This window comes from Myxocyprinus asiaticus, chromosome 18 (assembly GCF_019703515.2).
Source record: "Myxocyprinus asiaticus isolate MX2 ecotype Aquarium Trade chromosome 18, UBuf_Myxa_2, whole genome shotgun sequence".
In the NCBI taxonomy this organism is placed as follows: Eukaryota; Metazoa; Chordata; class Actinopteri; order Cypriniformes; family Catostomidae; genus Myxocyprinus; species Myxocyprinus asiaticus.
The window spans coordinates 34,551,936-34,571,203 of NC_059361.1; the positions used below are offsets into that span (position 1 = coordinate 34,551,936).

At 35.0% G+C, this 19,268-nt stretch overlaps 1 pseudogene; it reads right to left on the minus strand.

The window, feature by feature from the left end:
* The window catches only part of LOC127455777 (cyclic nucleotide-gated cation channel beta-3-like), a 59,487-nt pseudogene extending 56,344 nt beyond the window's left edge, over positions 1 to 3,143 (minus strand).
* Positions 3,144 to 19,268: the final 16,125 nt, after the last annotated feature.

Consider the following 19,268-nt stretch of genomic DNA (forward strand, 5'->3'; position numbering starts at 1 on the left):
GTGGATTACTTCTGAATTGTAATCTGGTACTTGATTACAAATTACATGACTAAAATTGTAGTCAGTAACAATCTCTTTGATTACATTTTTAACGTCTAATCTGATTGCTTTTTGATTGCGTCTGGATTACTTCTAACCTAATTCTTTTTTTATTTGATGTCACATGCATTTGAGTAAGATAATCTATGCCATTTTGAAATAATGTTGCTTAAATGCATTGAAAATGCAAAATATGAGCATTGATATGATTGTGTGTGTGTGTGTGTGTGTGTGTGTGTGTGTGTGTGTGTGTGTTTTACCTACTATTTGTCTCTTTCTGAGTTAAATAAAAAAGGCTCTTAAAATTTTCTTCGGCAATTTTGGCATTACAAATGCCATCCATGTGTGGTAACAGTTCAGACCAGTTATATTTGTGAGTCAATGCCACAGAAAACAGTCTCAGAAGTTATAAAAAAAAGCAAAAGTGCATTCATGTAAATTTTTGAACCCGAGTACAAAAGCAATTCACGAAACTAAAACTAACTTTACTGCACTAATGCAACCATTTATGTGTATATTACTGCTCCATCTTCAGTGGAATTATGGCTGGTGGGTCGTATCAGGCCTGTGTCTGCAATTCCACCCCGTCTATTTGAAAACACTCAAAGATTTATTGAACATATATCAGCTATTGACTGATTTCGAATGAAATATTTAAAATATTTAAAAAGAAGAATTAGGGGGATCAATATATTATGAACAATTTACTGCCTTTGCCTGATTAATATGTAATCATGTAATCCATAAAATTAACTGTAATTTGATTATGAATATTTTAAAATGTCGTTTTATCAAATTCCAAGTATTTGATTTTGTAATCTGTTTACATAATCACGATTACATGTAATCTGTTACTTCCCAGCAATCATTACGAGTTGAACCTACTTATTATATTTCAGTTACAACTACTATATTATGTGGAGTAAGTAAATTCAACCAGATCTAATCATGTTCATTCTATTTAACTAAAATACGCACATGAGATTCATACTGTAATTTACTCTTTTAAATTAAAACAGTAAACTTTAACCAGAGTAAATCTGTAAACAGAACACAAATACAGCATAAATTGGACAGACCTTCGCCTTTTCCAAGATCATTGCTCTCAATTATTGATAGCCATTTCTGTTATTGAATACTGTACACATGTACATTTACAAAGCATTCATATATTTAGAATAAGGTTTAGATTAGTTAGAAGGAACACTCCATGGTGGTGACTTCAAATAAAACACCATAATTTAAAACAAAAATGCATGGGTACACTAAACAGAACTGTAAACAGAACGACAACCCTTATTAATTACTAACAACAACTATTTACACTCCACCTATCTATACCCCAAACCATGCCCGGGCCTACATATGGCCACTCCCCCAAACACAGCTCAGCTGAAACAACACAGTTTTCTTCTAAGTCACTGGTGTGCGTTTGTTCAAAACATAGAAAATACATTCAAAAACAACTATTTTTGTTCTTCGGCATGCACCATGACCATACATGTCACAATCTGCCTTGCACCTGACCAAAGGATGTGGTGTGAACTGATATCGTGGTTAAAGCTCTGGGTTAGTAATCAGAGGGTTGCTGTTTTGATCCTGGCAAAGAGTGAACCATGAGCTATTACCATTCTTATTTGAATTAACTGAGTAGATTTTAATAAAGTATGGCTAAAGTTATTTAACAGAGCCCATCAATGAGATCAACACAGAACAATCAAGAGCTCCCAATCTCTCTCCTCTTAGGTGTAAATTTGAACACTATGAACAGACAGGTACTGCCGGCCAGGTCTATTTGTGCAGGTGTTTAAACCAGTAGAGATTAGGGTCAGAGGTATTTGTCAGTAATTAACAATGACAGAAGCCCACACAAACAACCACGATCCCATTGGAGCAAAACCAGTGCCGACCAAAAGCAAGTAAAATTTAAAAAATAAGGTTAAATTTAATTTTTAAACAAATGGCATGTCAAAGGGATTCCAAGGGATAGTTTATCCAAAAATAAAAATTCTGTCATCATTTGACCCGTTAGACAATCTTTCTTCTGTGGAACACAAATGAAGATGTATAGCATGATGCTAGTATATCAGTCACAATTCACGTTCATTGTATCATTTTCCATACAATGTTTTCCATGAGGTTGTCAGTCCCTAAAATTCCACCTAACATTTTCTTTTGTGTTCCACAAAAGAAAGTCATAGAGAGTCTGGAAAACCATGAGGGTAAAATAATGATGAATGATTTTTCATTTTTGGGAGAACCTTTACTAAAATTTTCTTTCTTTATCTCATTCACTCTAAGTTCTCTATTGCAGATCAGTTTTAAAAAGAACTTTTTTTTTTTTTTCTATGCAAAAAATCCTCTACGCTCAAACACTGTTTGGTCCATTGATCAACATCTGTTTTGGTGCAAATTTGAATACCAGCCAGTTAAAACCAATTGAAACATAGCACTCTGTTGAACCAAACACATCTTCACAACAAAAGCCTTAAAGTTCTACATGATACTCAATTAAGAGTGAAATACACAATGCAGAACAGTTTTCAAAGTGTAAAATGTCTTGGAGCAGATTGGATACTATATGTTATAACACCGATTCCCACAGCACATTCACGAACTGTTGATTCACTGTTAGTCAAAACAGCTGTCAGGAGGTTCAAATGGGTTGACACTTGAGAACAGGGGAGGACATGAGCTGTGACCAACTTCAACTCAGACAATAAAACAAAGGTAGTTCAAAAATATATTTTCTCAAAACAAGGAGTAGACTTAATCATTGGACATTTTATTTAAAAAAAAAAAAAAAAAAAAAATAATAATAATAAAAAAATAAATAAATAAATAAAAAAAAAACAAACAACAACAACAACAACAAAAACTTTGACAATAAATCAATAAAACTGTTTTTATAAAAAGCAAAGGTATGCCAATCAAATGAACATTAATATCAGTTGATCAAAGTTATGCTTTTTCTTGCTTGTTAAATGTTGGAAGGCTCTATGTTGCTATTTTTTTCAGATTTACCTGTAGTGTTCAGCAGAAGACAGTCATTCCAGAGAAAGGCTGCAGGGCTCAAGAACAGGTAGGTGGAGAAGTGGAGGGATTATCCACGAGAAAGCACAACTAACGGGATTACACTCTCTCTGGGAGTGATGGAGAGAGGGAGAGGACCTAGACTTGGACCTCATTAGCTTCACAGAATTCTTCTTGGAGCCTGGCCTGTACAGGGCCACAGAGACAGGTGCAGGACAAACAGAGAGTAGATTTAGAGTCCCTTGCTCAAAGCAACCAAGTAGTAGAGCATGCAACAAAAAATACAGACAGCATTTATATCTGAGCTCACATATTAGCATTGTCAGCTCAAATTTGTTAATTTACACAGCTTTTAATAAAGCTAACTAGACATTTTAGATGCAATGGCGAGATCTTTTCGTTTACTTATGCATTTATAATTACATAAGTTACCCTAGATGACTTGAAATGGCTCAACTTACCCCTAACAGTGTATACACTGAAAACATTTTTTTTGTGGTGAAGTGAATAGAATAGGTGAAGTACTTTCTACATTGAATAAGTTAAAGTGTATACTTGAAAATGTTAAGTAAATTAAATTTTTTTACTCAATTCAAACATGTAAAAATGAATGCTTGAGCTTATATGTACATATTATTTATGATAGGGCGTGGCCGAGCCGTGATGGAGCATGGCCGGTGCTGAATCAGCGGGAAAGCGAGATAACGGCCCGGCCACGCCCTCCTCCTTGTCACAGATAGTTTGTTATCTTTACGATGCGTAATCATGTACCAATCCTAAAGTAGAAAACCATGTCATATTTACATGCTAATTTGAGTAAATTTCACAGGTAAATTAAATAAGTACATTTTACTTAACTTTTTGAAGCTGGTGTTCCCAGAATGGTTTTACTGTTTGCAAGTTTATTTACATCATTTTTATTGGAGATTTTGTTGTTACATTTAAGAACTTCTTGTTTTGTGAAGTCTGAAGTTCAATTTCTACTCAAAATTACCTGTTCACGATCAAAAAAATTATTAATTGTTACCATCATCATGTTTTCTGCACCAAGTGTTGAGGTCTGCGTGTGCAGCTCTGTATCTTGTTTCTATTGCCATTAAAGCTAAGTGTTGTTGTCTAATAGATTACATAGCATGCATTAAGCTTCCTTGTGGAAGGTTTACTCCAAGGAGAGAGTAAAAATTTACTTGAGAATTTCTGATGAAAGCCACTAAGAATAATTTACTAGCAATTTCTGCTCGGGCAATGCAATAGAGGGAAATGTAATCACACTTGAATTGATGCAATTATGTCTGATGGAGGTTGCCACTTGTCAGTTATTCAGCAGGATGGGGTTGATTTCAGAGAGCAAGAACTTCCGGAAGTAACATGTCGATTTCCTGTTGACTTATTGTAACAGAAACAGGTATTATGAATATATCTAATACTGTGAACAATCCAAGTGTGTTTGCCACTGCCCTTCAGACAGGGTGACCATATCAATTTGTTGCAATCACCTCCCAGTTTGCCATCTGGCACTTGTTCATCAGTGTGATAAAATGGCATCTCTGTGCTCATGTTTAAAATTATCAAAGCCTGAGATGAGTCACGTTCACCTCTCCTCACAACCGTCTCGAGTCTTCTGCAGCCCTCCTTCCCATATGTCACCCACTTTTTACAGACACCACATCACACCTTGGAGCAGAGGCAACTTTTTATAACGTCTGGAATCTGTGGATCTGATTATCCGTCTGTATCATGATTTTAGACGACTGAAAACTAAAAAAGTATATAGGCAACACTTTATAATAACTTTCATTAGTAAGTAACTAACAAATTTTAAATAATACTTAACAAATATTCATTTGGCAGATGCTTTTGTCCATATTATTAGTTTGTGCACTCCCTGGGAATCAAACCCATGACCTTATAATTGTCTCTGCATATTAAGCTGGGATTAAAGAAAGTATTTTAACAATGAAAAAGTTATATTTCAGCTTTATAGTAATGATAGGAATATAGGGTTCAATACAAATTAAGGTCAATTGACAGTATAAAATTGCAGTTACAATAAGGCACTTTCAATGAAAGACGTAAACATTACATTTTTTTTTACATGATTATAGTGTGATAACATTGCTTAAAATGTTGTCATGGCAACAAAGTTGTACAATTGGAAATAACTTTAGACACATAAGATTAAGGTAAGTGCAGTGCTTGAAGTCGGCAGGTACTCACCAGTACGCAGTACATGCACGTCTGTAATTTAGAGTACCCCCAGTTTTTTTTTTTGCTTACCACGACTTCTCAGGGTCTCCCGGTCCAAGGTATTTTTTTTTTAATTTAATGTAAGTCAGTGCCCTCCATTCACTTATAACTGACCCTCAGAGTAATTTTGATAAAGTTGTTGCATCGTGTCCCAAATATCCTAGTGCTCTCTGCACAAAACTCAGTGGTGAGATTAACAACAGCAGCACGTGCAACAGCATCAGTGGTCGTTAAAAGTTATCTGTGGTCCGGACATGAGCGTGCAATTAAGCTTGTCTGTGGATAGTTCATTTACACTGCTCTCCAAAACATGAACTAGCAACTTTTAGGTGAGCACATTTTTCAGCTGCTGGCTGTAGTCAAAGCTACAGACTTAAAAGGTCATGAAACACTAAACTACATTTTCTGAGATGATACCAGATACTGTATATGTGTGTTACACATGATAGAGGAAAATGTAAGCATCCATTCATTTTAATTTCAAGAGGAAAGTGGTTAATTTTGGGATATTTTACACTATTTTCATCTTCCAGGTTTAAAAATCAACAATGAGTTAACGTCACATGATGTGACTGTGAAGGTTCTTAGTTTGTGGCCAATGGAGGAGTCAGGAGACAACGAATCAGGTTCAAGGTCAGTCCTTTTATTCTCAGACATACACAATCGACGGTAACCATCGATAATAAAGAAAATCTTTTAATTAAATGAAAGCATTCTAAACCATCCACACTCTCTCGGTACCGTCGTGCTTTCTGGACACTCTCTCCCCTCTCTGACGCTCTGGCGTGCCCTTTCAGGTCTCCCTCCGCCATCACTATAATGAGAGACAGGTGTCTGAGATAATTACGACCCAGGTGACGAGCCTTACCGCTCTCCCTCTCCCGCAGACCGACACATGACCACGCCCCCATGCCACAGTGACATTTCGAGTGCATCTAGTCGTGTCATCAGTGTCTCATTATTATTAATGAGACTGTGTGGCCTATCCTATGGCAGGGGTTGGCAACCTTTTTGACATGGAGTTCCATTTTTTATTTTCCTGGTCAAAGGCTTCGCCCATGCAGCCTGACTGAATCAAAGCGGGCGTGTTTACTCGCGCGATTAACCAAAAGTGAAGTGCTGCCAGCTCGTGATTCGCGAATGGCTTGTGCTCGCTGCACGAGTCTGTTGGGTACACTGAAGACTTGTCACATTTTAAGTTTTTGTTTAGCCTCCCTTTCAGCTCATGAAAACACACTGCGTGATCAAGAGAAGGATTACATTAAGATGTAGATTGGAATGCAGGTGCAGAATTTATATAAATAAAATAGCCGACCCCTGTCCTATGAGAAAGCGCTGCCTCATGATTATTAATTAAATCAGGTGACCAGCGCTTCAAACTCAAGCACTTCAGTTGAGAGCATAGGCGTAATTTTCTGTAGGGATGATAGGGAAATGTCCCTATCAACTTTCAGAAAATCGAAAATGTCCCGACCAACATTTGGACAGTTTTACCACACAGAAAATACTTTAACTTTACACTATGTTTTTATTTTCATTTTAACAACCATTAAAATGTCCTTAGTATAATTATTAATGTGTAAATTATTGTCTCTTCTGAAGCAATGCATAAACAGTGTTGTCACGAGGCACCTGGTACTTTTATCAGCACTGGTCAGGATGCACCAATCACAGTCATTTGTTAGATTAAAAAATATATTTTTTTTCTGGAGATTATGCGGGTGGATTTCCATTGGTATTTTACATCCAATCCTTGAAATTAGTAGATTTAAACAAGCATACTTTTCAGGGTTTTGAATGCAGCCCAATCGATGATTCTGCTTTTTTGGCCAGTAAGCACAATCTTGAGGAAGACACCTTAAAATTTAAATGATTGTGTCAGAGGTGAAGGATTTTAAGATGCAAAATTAACTCCCAATATATGTTTTATTTTGCACATCGGAGAAGAGCATTGGTATTAGAAAATAAAGTTTCATCAATAAATTAAGGCATTTGTGATAAATAAATTCATTAATTGTAGGCTAAACCTAAAGCATATTTTGTTCAGGAGGCCTACTTTTGAGCAACATGAGAAAAGATTATGTGGGAGTGAGGGGAGTTGAAAAGCAGAAAGTGGGTAAAATGTCAATGTTCTATTTTACTAAATTGTTAATTTACCTCCCCGCGATGCTGACAGAGTGGACAGGCTTTCAATCAATGGCAAAACATTTAAAATGTTCGTGCAACATGCATTTATAAACGTGAGTGTTTCAAGATATGCAGTGAGGTGGACTGGGGATCGTTTGAGACGCGGTTTACATTGATAGCCCTTGACACAAATGTTATTGATACATCCATCCATTCATAATGTGAGAGTGTTAACCGTTTATATTTTTTCAATACAGAGAAATATCACATACTTCAATACAGAGTCCATGACTTGGAATTCATTTGCATGTTAAATTACAGATATAAAATTACCATTGTGATTCTGTTTAATGTATTATGAGAGCTTTCAATACAGTGTATAATTTATTTATGCATTTTGTTACAAGCAATTGTGAGAATCATTGATGCTGTTAACTGCATTAGTTAAATAAAGCTAAGTGACTTATTCAGACAGTTGTTGTGTTTACTCCATCTTCTTCAAGGGTGTAGATTTGGCTTGAACATTGAGGGTGTTACAGTGTGAAGAATTAACTTTTCCATTGATCATGTTATAAATATTGGGGGGTTGCACTTGCTTGTTTTGATTACCTCCCTCCCATCCCCCCGGAATCTATGCCCCTGACCTTCACCGCTCACTCCGCTGCTGATCACGTCCACATTGAGAACTCAACTGTGCTGAAACGGGGTATTGTAACCCTTTAAAAATATGTCACAGCAGTTGTTACAGAAGTGATGTCAGCTAATATTGTCACGTATTCCCTGTTTTTGTGCTTAGACTTTTATTTTGAAATTCTTGTTTAGTTACCTATTCCTGTTTCCTGTTAGTTTTGTAGTCCTTTGTAGTTTCTTTTTATGATTGGTTTTACGGATACGATTTTTGCCCTAATATCAAAAGTCTTACTAGAAAAAAAAGAAATTATGATCTAATGTGAATTTTCTTGATAAAAAAATATGATCGTGTCTGGTAACGTGCATGTAAAATTGCTAGAAAAAGCATTTTATCTTAGCGTAAAGCTGACAATTTACACAAGGTTTATTTCTATTTCTTCTGCTCCAAACTTACTTCAAACTTACTTCTCTGTCTGCCCGTATGAATGTAACACATCATAAGAAAGTGTTTCACCGCTGTTCAAATGCACTTTGGACCGCATCATTTATATGTATAAATGTTTTCCATCTGAAAGGACTAAATATTAAATGAAACAAATGACAATAAAATGCAAAGTAATCTCTTCAGTAATCAAAATACTTTTTGAATGTAACTGTATTCTAAATACCAATTATTTAAATTGTAACTCTAGTGGAATACAGTTACTAATATTTTGTATTTTAAATACGAAATCCCATTACATGTATTCTGTTACTCTCCAACCCTGCGCTTATGTAACGGGAGCACTCGGGTAAATTCGGCCAATCGTCAACGCCTGACTGGAAGCGACCTTTTATAGTTAAACTTTTATAGTTAAAAAGTGCTTAAATATCATTCTTTTTTACACACAAAGTGATCGATTTGCTTAAGAAGACATTAATGTCACCGCTGGAGAGAGGATGGATTACTTTTATGCTGACTACCTGTGCTTTTTGGACCTACAAATATCTAATCACCATCCTCTCCCATTCTAAGTACATGCTGAGCCTGGATCTTTTTCAAAAGTGTTTTGCAGAGGAAAGTAAGTCATCTCAGATGGCATGAGGGTGAGTAAATTATCAGATAATTTTCATTTTTGGGTTAACTATCTGTTTAAGATCAATCGACAGTATTCGTGGCATAATGTTGATTACCACAAACATTTATTTTGACTTGCCCCTCCTTTTCTTTAAAAGAAAGCAAAAATCTGGGTTCCAGTGAGGCACTTACATGAATGGGACCAATCAGTAACATTCAAATACTCACTGTTTCAAAAGTATAGCCACAAGACATCAAAATATGTGTGTTAACATGATTTTAGTGTGAGAAAATCGCTTACTAACCTTTTCTGTGTAAAGTTATTGCCAATTTTACAACTTCATTGCCATGACAACATAAGGCTGTAAACCCTAAAACCCTAACACGACTGTTCAAACGATGATTTAAACAACTTTACAGCTCAAATAATACACAAGCTTTAACAGAAGATTTTATATAAGTACTTTAATAAAATAGGCTTCAAATTTCTGCATTTAAATCCTCCAAAAATTGGCCCCATTCATAACCTCACTGTAACCTTGATTTGTCCTTTTTTTTTTTTTTAAAGGAGGGATGAGACTAAATTATTTTTTGTGGTAATCAACATTATGCCAAAAATGCTGTCGATTGAGCCCGATTTATTCCTTTAATTAAACCCTATTTGCAATTTGAGGGTGTGAAGTCATGTTTGTTCTTCAGCCAGACCTTAAAAATCTTAATTAAATACCCCTGACTAATAAACTCATACATAGTTTTGTTTTTCCATATTAACATGTAAGTTATAATGAAAGTTTTAGGTAAGATAAATATGCAAATTAAAGTTTGGCCTTTGAGTTTTTATCTGGATAATCTGAACTCTGCAAGAAAAGTAGTCGAAGAGCCTGTTAATTAATTAAAAATTAATTTATTTTTAAATGAACATATGTTTTGAACAAAAGCAATCTCAGAGTATAATTTATTTACCTCACTTAATTCTAACAAGGAGAGTATCTGCACTTTTTTCTTCTAGTTCAAGCACTGGGTGAGTGATATTATCAAACTAAAATCATGTTAAAAATATAATGTTTATGACTTGTGGCTATTTGAAACAATGTGTATTTTAATGTTTATGGACTGGCCCCATTCACTTCCATTGTAAGTGCCTGTAACTGTCTGTAACTGCGATTTTTGCTTAAACTAAAGTTTTTTGTGATAATCAACATTATGCCACAAATGCTGTCGATTTAGCTGAGCTTGTATTGAACCCGGAATATTCCTTTAATAAAAGTTATTTTAAAGTATTACCAGAATTTTGTCTATCAACTCTTAAATAAAAATCAATGGCCAATGGCTGTGTAACAAGCAGTATGGCCATGTTAATAGCTAACAACTTTATTTCCCCTATGCGGATCCAATCATACAGTTTTCTGTGAAGTAAGCTTTAGCCGGATGATTCCTTAACGACTGTAAGGTTAATCATCTCTTCATGGGTTGGTCAATGTCATTAGTCCACACTGACTTATTCACCTTTGACTTTTATCTGCTCAATATCACTCTGTACCTTTACAGGTATGTCAATTTATTATCAGAATCCCTGATTGACAGAAGAGTCAACTGGATTTTGAATGCAACTTTCAAAATAAATAAATAAATCATAATTAAGGTGCATTACATATTAAAAGGAAAACATTATTGTAGATTTATTGTAGATTAAAAGTGTATTGTTGATTAAAAAGGAAAAAAAAGTGTAAGTAAAAAGTCTTAATGGCAGTAATCATAAATTCACATATCCAAATTTAATGTCTAAACCATCTGCAGATCATTTGCATTAATCTGAAAATTCTTTCATCATTCATCCATTCACACTCATGTTACTTGAAACTCATTTGACTTCTTTTCCTGTTGAACACCAAAGGAGTTATTATAAAAATGCCAAAGCATCTTTTCGCTTTTGATTAAATGAAAAAACATGATGATCACTGGGCACATGGCTGTTGTGTTCAGTTGCTATATTGCTTGGTTAATTACAAAACAGTAGATTATTATATAATACAAAATAATACAAACAAAATGGTTTATTACTGTTTGTGGTATTTGAACTTATACCCCTTTGACCCTTGCACGCTGAATGAAACTGTAGCATTAGACTCAAATGTCTTTCACAAGGAACTACTTGTTAACTTCTTTAAAAAAATAAAAATTAAGAAATTAACATTGTCGTATCAAATGTATCAATATATGTATACATTTAATTGTGTACCTTGGTAACACTTTACAATAAGGTTCCATTTGTCAACATTTGTTAACAACATTAACCACATGAACTAACAATGAACAATACTTTTACAGCATTTATTAATCTTTGGTAATGTTAACTTAAACATATAGTAATACATTTTTTTAAATCAAAAGTTGTATTACTTAACATTAGTTAATGCACAATGAACTAACATGAACTAACAATGAACAGTTGTATTTTTATTAACTAACAAAGATTAATGTAAAAAAATATATTGTTCATTGTTAGTTCATGATGCCTAATGCATTAACTTATGTTAATGAATGGAACCTTATTGTAAAATGTTACCTGTACCTTTTACAATTGCCAACAATTTACTGTATGTTTTTGTATAAATGCTTTTAGAAAAGCTATGATAATACTAAAAACTAGCATTGCGGCTGATTCAATCTTTAACATTCAATCTTCTTTCTTCTGAAGCGGTTCATTCTGAAACTTTGATTACTGACTGAAGAGTTGTGAAGTTTTAAACTTTAAGGCATAACATACTGTTTTGATGCCATGTGTAGCCACGCATGTGTCTGACAAGTACAACAAAGTGCAGGAGTGTTTGATTGACAGGGCAAACTGTAGCTCTCTCTGTGGCCTGAGGAATTATGTGCTAGCTTGGCTAACAGGGCAGACCATATTGAAATTCAGCATCAGCAAAACAGAGGCTGGATCATTCCTTATGTACTGACAGCCCTGACACAGCTTTGGCACAGTTTTTAAATCTATTCTGTCTTTGGATCTCTGTGCTTCAAAACCCTCAGATTGTGTTATACATCATGGATATGAGAAGGAAGGTTGGGGCTATATGTGTAACGCTGGTGTCGTGGAGAGGAAGAGGAAGATAGGAGACGCAGGAGTAAATACTTTAAATCTTTTAATAACAATCACTGGAGTGGAAGAAACGCTGGAGTGGAACAAACAATAAAGCTAAACATCATAACATAACTCAACGTAACACTTCAAGGACTGACGAAGGAATGAACAAAACAGGAGTGTGTATATATACAAACAATGACTGATGATGGAATGGAGGACAGGTGAGGAGGACTGGAAACAGATGGAAGTGATGAGGGCAGTGGATTCTGGGACTTACTGACAACATTGAAAAGTAATATTAATGTATTTATTTTGTGATGAAAAATTAAAGAGTACACATTTAACACTGACTTTGGACATGATGCATCTGGAAACTCTTCAAAACTTCGTTTTCCTCTAGTGAAACTCTTGGAAAAGTTTCCTCCACTCCATTTCAGTCTTTATACAAATGAAAACACATGCACAATCTCCTTAAGAGATCAGAGGCTGTAATCCAACAGATTTAAACCTGTGAGAAGGAGAAGAGGGTGGACAACAGAATGAGATGGGTCTCACAACCCTTAACAGGATTAGGAGTAAAACGCAGCCTAATTTCTAAGCAAATGAGTGGAAGAAATTAGGGAACTATTGGCTAATCATGACGCAACAGGCGAGAAGCTGCCACTATAATAAACAGAAGTGACTCTACGAGCTTTCCATTTAGAAGTGGTCATTCCTATATGCCCTATTCCCTATGAAGATTTCACTCTCCAATAATCATAATTATTCAATAAAACCACTTTTAGAATACATACCAAAAAGAAATGCTTTAAAACTGTTAGACTTAATGAAGATATTGCCTTCATTATTTTGAATGTTTTAAACAATTTTATTGTTGTATTTTAAGAATACATTATTGAATAGATTATATACATTAATTTAATTAATACAACTGAAAGAAGTAGGGTCAGTAGTTTAACAGTGTAAACAAATGTGAAAATTAACTTATAAAATTAACCAAACTACACTGTGTATGCTTCTATATGATACTTTTTTCTTTAAACTCTTTATTTAAAAAACAAAAAAGCATATCAATTCATAATATAGTAACACTAGCAATAAGCCAGGAGTTTACATTTTTAAAGGTTTATAAAGGGGTTCATTAATGACAAAGTAATTTTAAAATGCATTATAAATCATTTATATGTGGTTATAACAACATAAACAAAAAAACAACTTTCGTGCAATATTTGCCTTAATAGTGAGCAATTTAACTTACATGTTATAAATGCTTAATAAATACACACATATATGCTTGTATTAATCAAAAACATAAAATGCCCTAATTCATGATTTGTGTCACATATATTAAGCATTTATAACATGTGAGGTAAAATGGCTCACTATTTGGAAAGTATTACATACAGTCACCCCTTTTATTTATCTTGTTATAACTGCATATCAATGATTTATAATGCATTTCTAAATGATGTATTGGACATTTCTGAACCTCATAATGAACTTAACAAAAAGAACATTAATGTAAAGTGTTACCAAAATGTTTATAAAAAACCACAGAGATCAAGGCCTTTTGTTTACAGAACCATAGTGTGTTTGCAGATGCAGAGATGGTTTCATTTACAATTTACATTACACTTGGCAACCCTTGTGCAGATTTATGACGTTTGGTCCAGACTGAGAGGTTCTGATCCAGTGCAAACAATCATTTAGCAAAGTGTCCATTTGTTGAACCCTATGAAAACTTTCAAAGCACCCTTTGAAGTAGCTATTTTTTAAGCACATCTTTTTGAAATTACACATTGATTCCATCTTCTCCTTTCGAAGCGTCATGCGTAGACATCATCTATGCCATTTGGAACGCACTGTCAGTATGACATAGTCCATTGTTAGAGTCTTTCTTGACATGTTTTGCCTCATATTACATCAAATGTTTTTTATTTATAATGTCAAATCCTGGAATTAAACGGAACTTCCAATAAACAAACCTGATCTCCCAGTTTATCAAGAGCCTGGAAATTAAGGGGCTCTGATCATGTAAACCCCCTCTAATACACATTCCTCTGGGAAATCAGGGAGTCTCGGTGATGAACTGGCTTTGAAGGCCAAAACACAGCACTAATGAAACAGAAGCTTTATTTTTAACAAGCTGAAACACAACTATAGGAGGCACTGATCTATTTTTCTTTTCTTAATTACAACCAAAGGTAGCGGGTGTTACATACAAACGTTTAGGCACCCCCACACCAATGCCTCTTATTTAGATCATGTCATGTTTTCACAAGCTTAAGCAAATAATTTTTATGATCCGGTCCATTAAATGTAGTGTAACAATTATCAGAGCAGACTATCTGAGGACAATTCTGTGCAATTCTATTTTTATTTGAAGACTTTTAGGTCTTTTTATGACATACAGTGGCACTTTAGACACCTAAACCACTTTTAAAAATTTATGAATGTCTTTTCAATATATATTATGTGCCATCAAAGTATATTTAAATACGTGGAAGTTTCTGTCATAGCACCTTTTATAGGCACAGAGAGACACTGTCATTGTGTAGTTAGTTTTTAATTTGCATGCATAATCTAAATATTTATTGAAGCTGATGTAACCCAGGATCCCTGAAAAACATATGCAACTCTGATATGCAACTTGTTTTACAGTCACAACATTTATTACTGTGAGTTTATCAATTTTCAGTGCCATAACTACCCTGAGCCTCTGTTTTCTCTCCGTCTCTCCATCATACACTCTAAATCAGATCAACAGGCACTGTTTGCCTGTCGTATATATCTCATTACCTGTAGCTCACAGAGTAAATGGCCTTGTGCCACCTCCAATTTCTTTACTAATCTTGTCCCAATGTGCATTTTCTACCCACATTCTCTGTCTCAGGGTGAATTTAGTGTGTTAAGTTGTCATTAGGCTTGTGGTGTAGCTGTAATAAGAGATGGTTAGGTATAATGCTATACTGCACCTTGTCATAACAGGTGGATTGTCATTTGTAATGGCTGCAAAATTACTATGCTTTATAACCCTCACTTTCTATGCAGATGCCTCCAGGACTACTTTAAATATTATACTTAAAATATGCTACCTTCTTCATTTGCAAGGACACTATGGCAGGAGGATATACTGTAAGTGTGTTCAGAATAATAATTTGGCAGGCTCACTTGCTAGTCTCCTATTATATGTTACGACTGGCATGAAGCCCACTGGTGTACCTCGAACTAGTGTATGTTCCACTGGTTGTTTAGATCAGTGTTACTATCAGAAATAATTAATAATTATTTATTTAGTTATTAATTAATATTTAAATTAAATAATAGAGTCTTTCTCATTAAAGCCTCATACGGGGCACCAGTAAATGTAGTGCGCTACGTTCACTAGCGGGTTTGGTTATTAGCAATAATTAATAATTATCAAAGATAATTATTACTTATTAAAATCAATAGAACATTGATTTGAATAAGTGTTAGCTCTTTTAATCCTTCACATCAACAATCAAAGATAACCATCAAATTTAATAGAATATGAATTATTATCAAAGATAATCATTAATTATTAAAATCAATGGAACATTGATTAGAATTAACACTTGATTGATCCTTCAAATTCAACAATCATCAAAGATAATTATCAATTATCAAAATCAATAGAACATTAATAAGGATTAATATCGCTGGGACACCACCCTGGAATCAGGGACTAATAACCAGACAGTATAACAGTCTCAATATTAGATCGTTCTCTTAAGAAAATCAACATTCAAATGGAAACAATGAAGACTTGAATCCAAGCACTGACATCCCCTGCCAGCATTTGACAAGTGTATGCAAAACAAACCAAAACACTTCTCTTTGAAATGTAACAAAGTTTATTTATGCAGTAATATCAATTAATAATCAATACAATGCAGTCAATAAACTTCCGACTTACAACTACAAACTAAACAGTGACATGATTAGATATGGTAACCAAAATAATACTATAACACATGAGAGGAAGGTGTGTGTGTGTGTGAATGGGTGTGTGTGTAAGGAGTGACGCGCACAAAATGGCGGAATTGACTCTCGTGGAGAGTACGTCACGCGAGATTTCCGGCCAGAGAATATGGGCGCAAATGTGGGCGGAGAGAAGCCGGTTATTGGCGTCTGCCCGTTTACCGCATGTCTCCGCTTGTACGATAACTTAGGGACAAAGCTGAGCTTTATCACGAAGTTATCTACTAGCCAAAAGTGTGTGCGAGAATGTTTGTGAGGGGTTGCGTGTGTGTGGTTAGTACGAGAGAGAGAGAGAGAGAGAGAGAGAGAGAGAGAGAGAATTAAGTGGCGCCACTAAAGCCGGTTTCGTGATCGTGGGAGGGACAGCAGCTGTTAGTTTATCACTCAGAGACGCAGTGGACGGCTCGTAAACCGTCCCGCGGTCTTTGGTTCTTTAATGGATAAACTCAGTGTCTCACCCTCGATGGCGGAAATACACAACAGTCCAATGTGGTTGGACTACAACACAGCAGATCTCATTCGTGATAACAGTATATTACAGTAATACCTTGAGTATTATTAGCAGCAATGAGCGGACTCAGTGGTCCGTAAACTGTACAAGCAATAACACTGATACACAAGAATAACACACTATAATATTCTATCTCTGCCCAGACGTAAACCTCTTACTTGAATCGTATGAGGACACAGGTAGAATGAGTGTTCATCCGTCGTTTGACTCCGACTCGTTTCCTCGAGGCTCGGGTGATGATGGGAGGCCATTTCCTCGCTTTGTCGGCGGGCGGTACGGCTGCTGATTCTCGGCGGGCTGGTGGAGAAATCAGCGGCGACGTCGACTTGATTGAAGAGGGAAGAGAAATCTTTTTTTCTCTTCACTTCTGCAGGCAAACGGATGAAGATGCGGATTGCTCGGCAGTCTCCTTCGGATCCGTTAGAGTGTTCGGTGGAACACGGAGAAATCTCAACTTGTCCAGCGAGATGGAGATTGTATGGCCACAGTTTCAAGTCGGACGTTACTTCCTTGTGCCACGAGGCTACACCTGAAAGCAGCGATGAGCTGCGTCTACACACGACGAGCAAAGTTGCTGGAAGCAATGCCCAGATGGATCTCAGAGGTATTTCTACTCCTGATGACATCATGGTTGAGGGGCGTTCTGTCATGTGCCTCATCCAATAGGAGTTGAGAGTTTGATCCTTTAGTGTGCAAGGCTTCATGGGATTTGTAGTCTGATTTGGACTCCCTTTGTTTGATTTTGTTGCAGTTTTTATCAGTAAGATTTATGACTTAGTGTGTGGGCCTCATTCAGGCTTTTTAAGACTGTGTTAAGCCTGCCTTTGTCTTATATCTGAATGCATGAGGCCCAACACTAGTCTCTTCAATGAGCCTCTTTGAGAAGCAAGAATCTATTTTTCGTTTTGTTTTTAGTTGGCCCTTAAACAGCATCTCTTGTAAAGTCCTCAAAGAAATGATCTGAATGTGTCAAACACCTTCGTACACAGTCTATAATGCTGAAACCACTTTGCCAGCTGATTTCACACATTCTGTTTATATGATGCTAATGAGCGACTGAGGCTATAAAACACTCACATGCCTAATTAAGATGCAGTACTACTGTAAGTCTGCTTAGTGCTAAATGCACTATAATTAGATGGCAGGAACAATTAACACCAACAGAATTTTTTTTTTCCGAATGATATAGGTGGTATTTTAATGAGAGTTGTACATAATCCAGTTAGGTTCACATATGCTGAAGTGCTTTAGCAGTATGCATGCATATTAGATGTGGAGTGGTAGATCTTGGATACATTTTCAAATTTTAAAGTTGATTAATGTGAGATTAAATTTCGCTTTCAATTCCACCAAATTCCTTGTTTTATTTTTTGTGACTTCATATGTGTATAGGATTACCTCTTTTACATTAATTAAAAAAATATTGCTGAGTAGATTACTTCTGAAATGTAATCTTGTACTGATTACAAATGACACAACTAACATTTTAATTAGATTACACTTTTATATAATAAAATATGATTACTTTTGGATTACTTATTGCATGTTTAGATACAAATAATTAATTTTAAGTTCACTGAGTATCAATTTACACTCCTTTCATTAACCCTCCAATGGTACTGAAAAATGGCACCTCCCTTTGGTATTCACGGTCATTTTTGACCGGAAGGGTCAGATGTGTAACCCTTTTTTTAATGATGATAATGATACAATTTCTTCTTCCCTGAAGCAAAAACAGTAAAATTATGCATTTCTTTTGGGAATTTATGCTATTTTGATTTTATTTACATGTAAATTTCTACATTTTACAATTAATTTGCATATACAAATAAGCAAAGTTTTGAAAGAAAAATTAAAAATTCAGAACCTACACTTCTATTAATTGAAACATGAAGAAAATATGAGAATGTGACATAAATGGAGGCAGATTTCTGCCATCTGGTGAACAAAATATAAATAACATGACTTGCAAACCATGTCATGCCAGTAACAGAAAGTAGATGGCTGTAACCACATATTGTGCAGTCTGTATGTTTTGTTGGAACCTAATTTCTTATTTTATTACAAGATATGCATTCATATATATATATTTAGACATTATCAAACTATTATTTGTCAAAGTTTAGCATTTTAAAATTGATTTGAAGTGTATGTTTTTAAGTTAATATCATTATGGTTGCAATCAAACATGACCATGGTGTTACAAAGAGAAGACACAGAATAAGCATTTTCTACCAATAATTTATTTCAAACATAAAAATGTAATAACTCAAAGTAAATGCATAATAATGTCAAGAAAATGAACACCAAGAAACAAAAATGAACTGCAAAATTCTGAAAAATCAATTAGAGTATAAAATAAAAGAATCATAGTAAACATTTTGCAATTTCAAACTTTCTATAGTAAAAATTTATTTTGCAAATGCGCATGCGTGTGTGTGTGTGTAAGTGTGTCAGTTTGCTATTATCAGCTGGAAAACCACAGATGAGTTGTAATGCCAACAATGACCAAATGAGGGCTGTAGAGCTCCACTTAT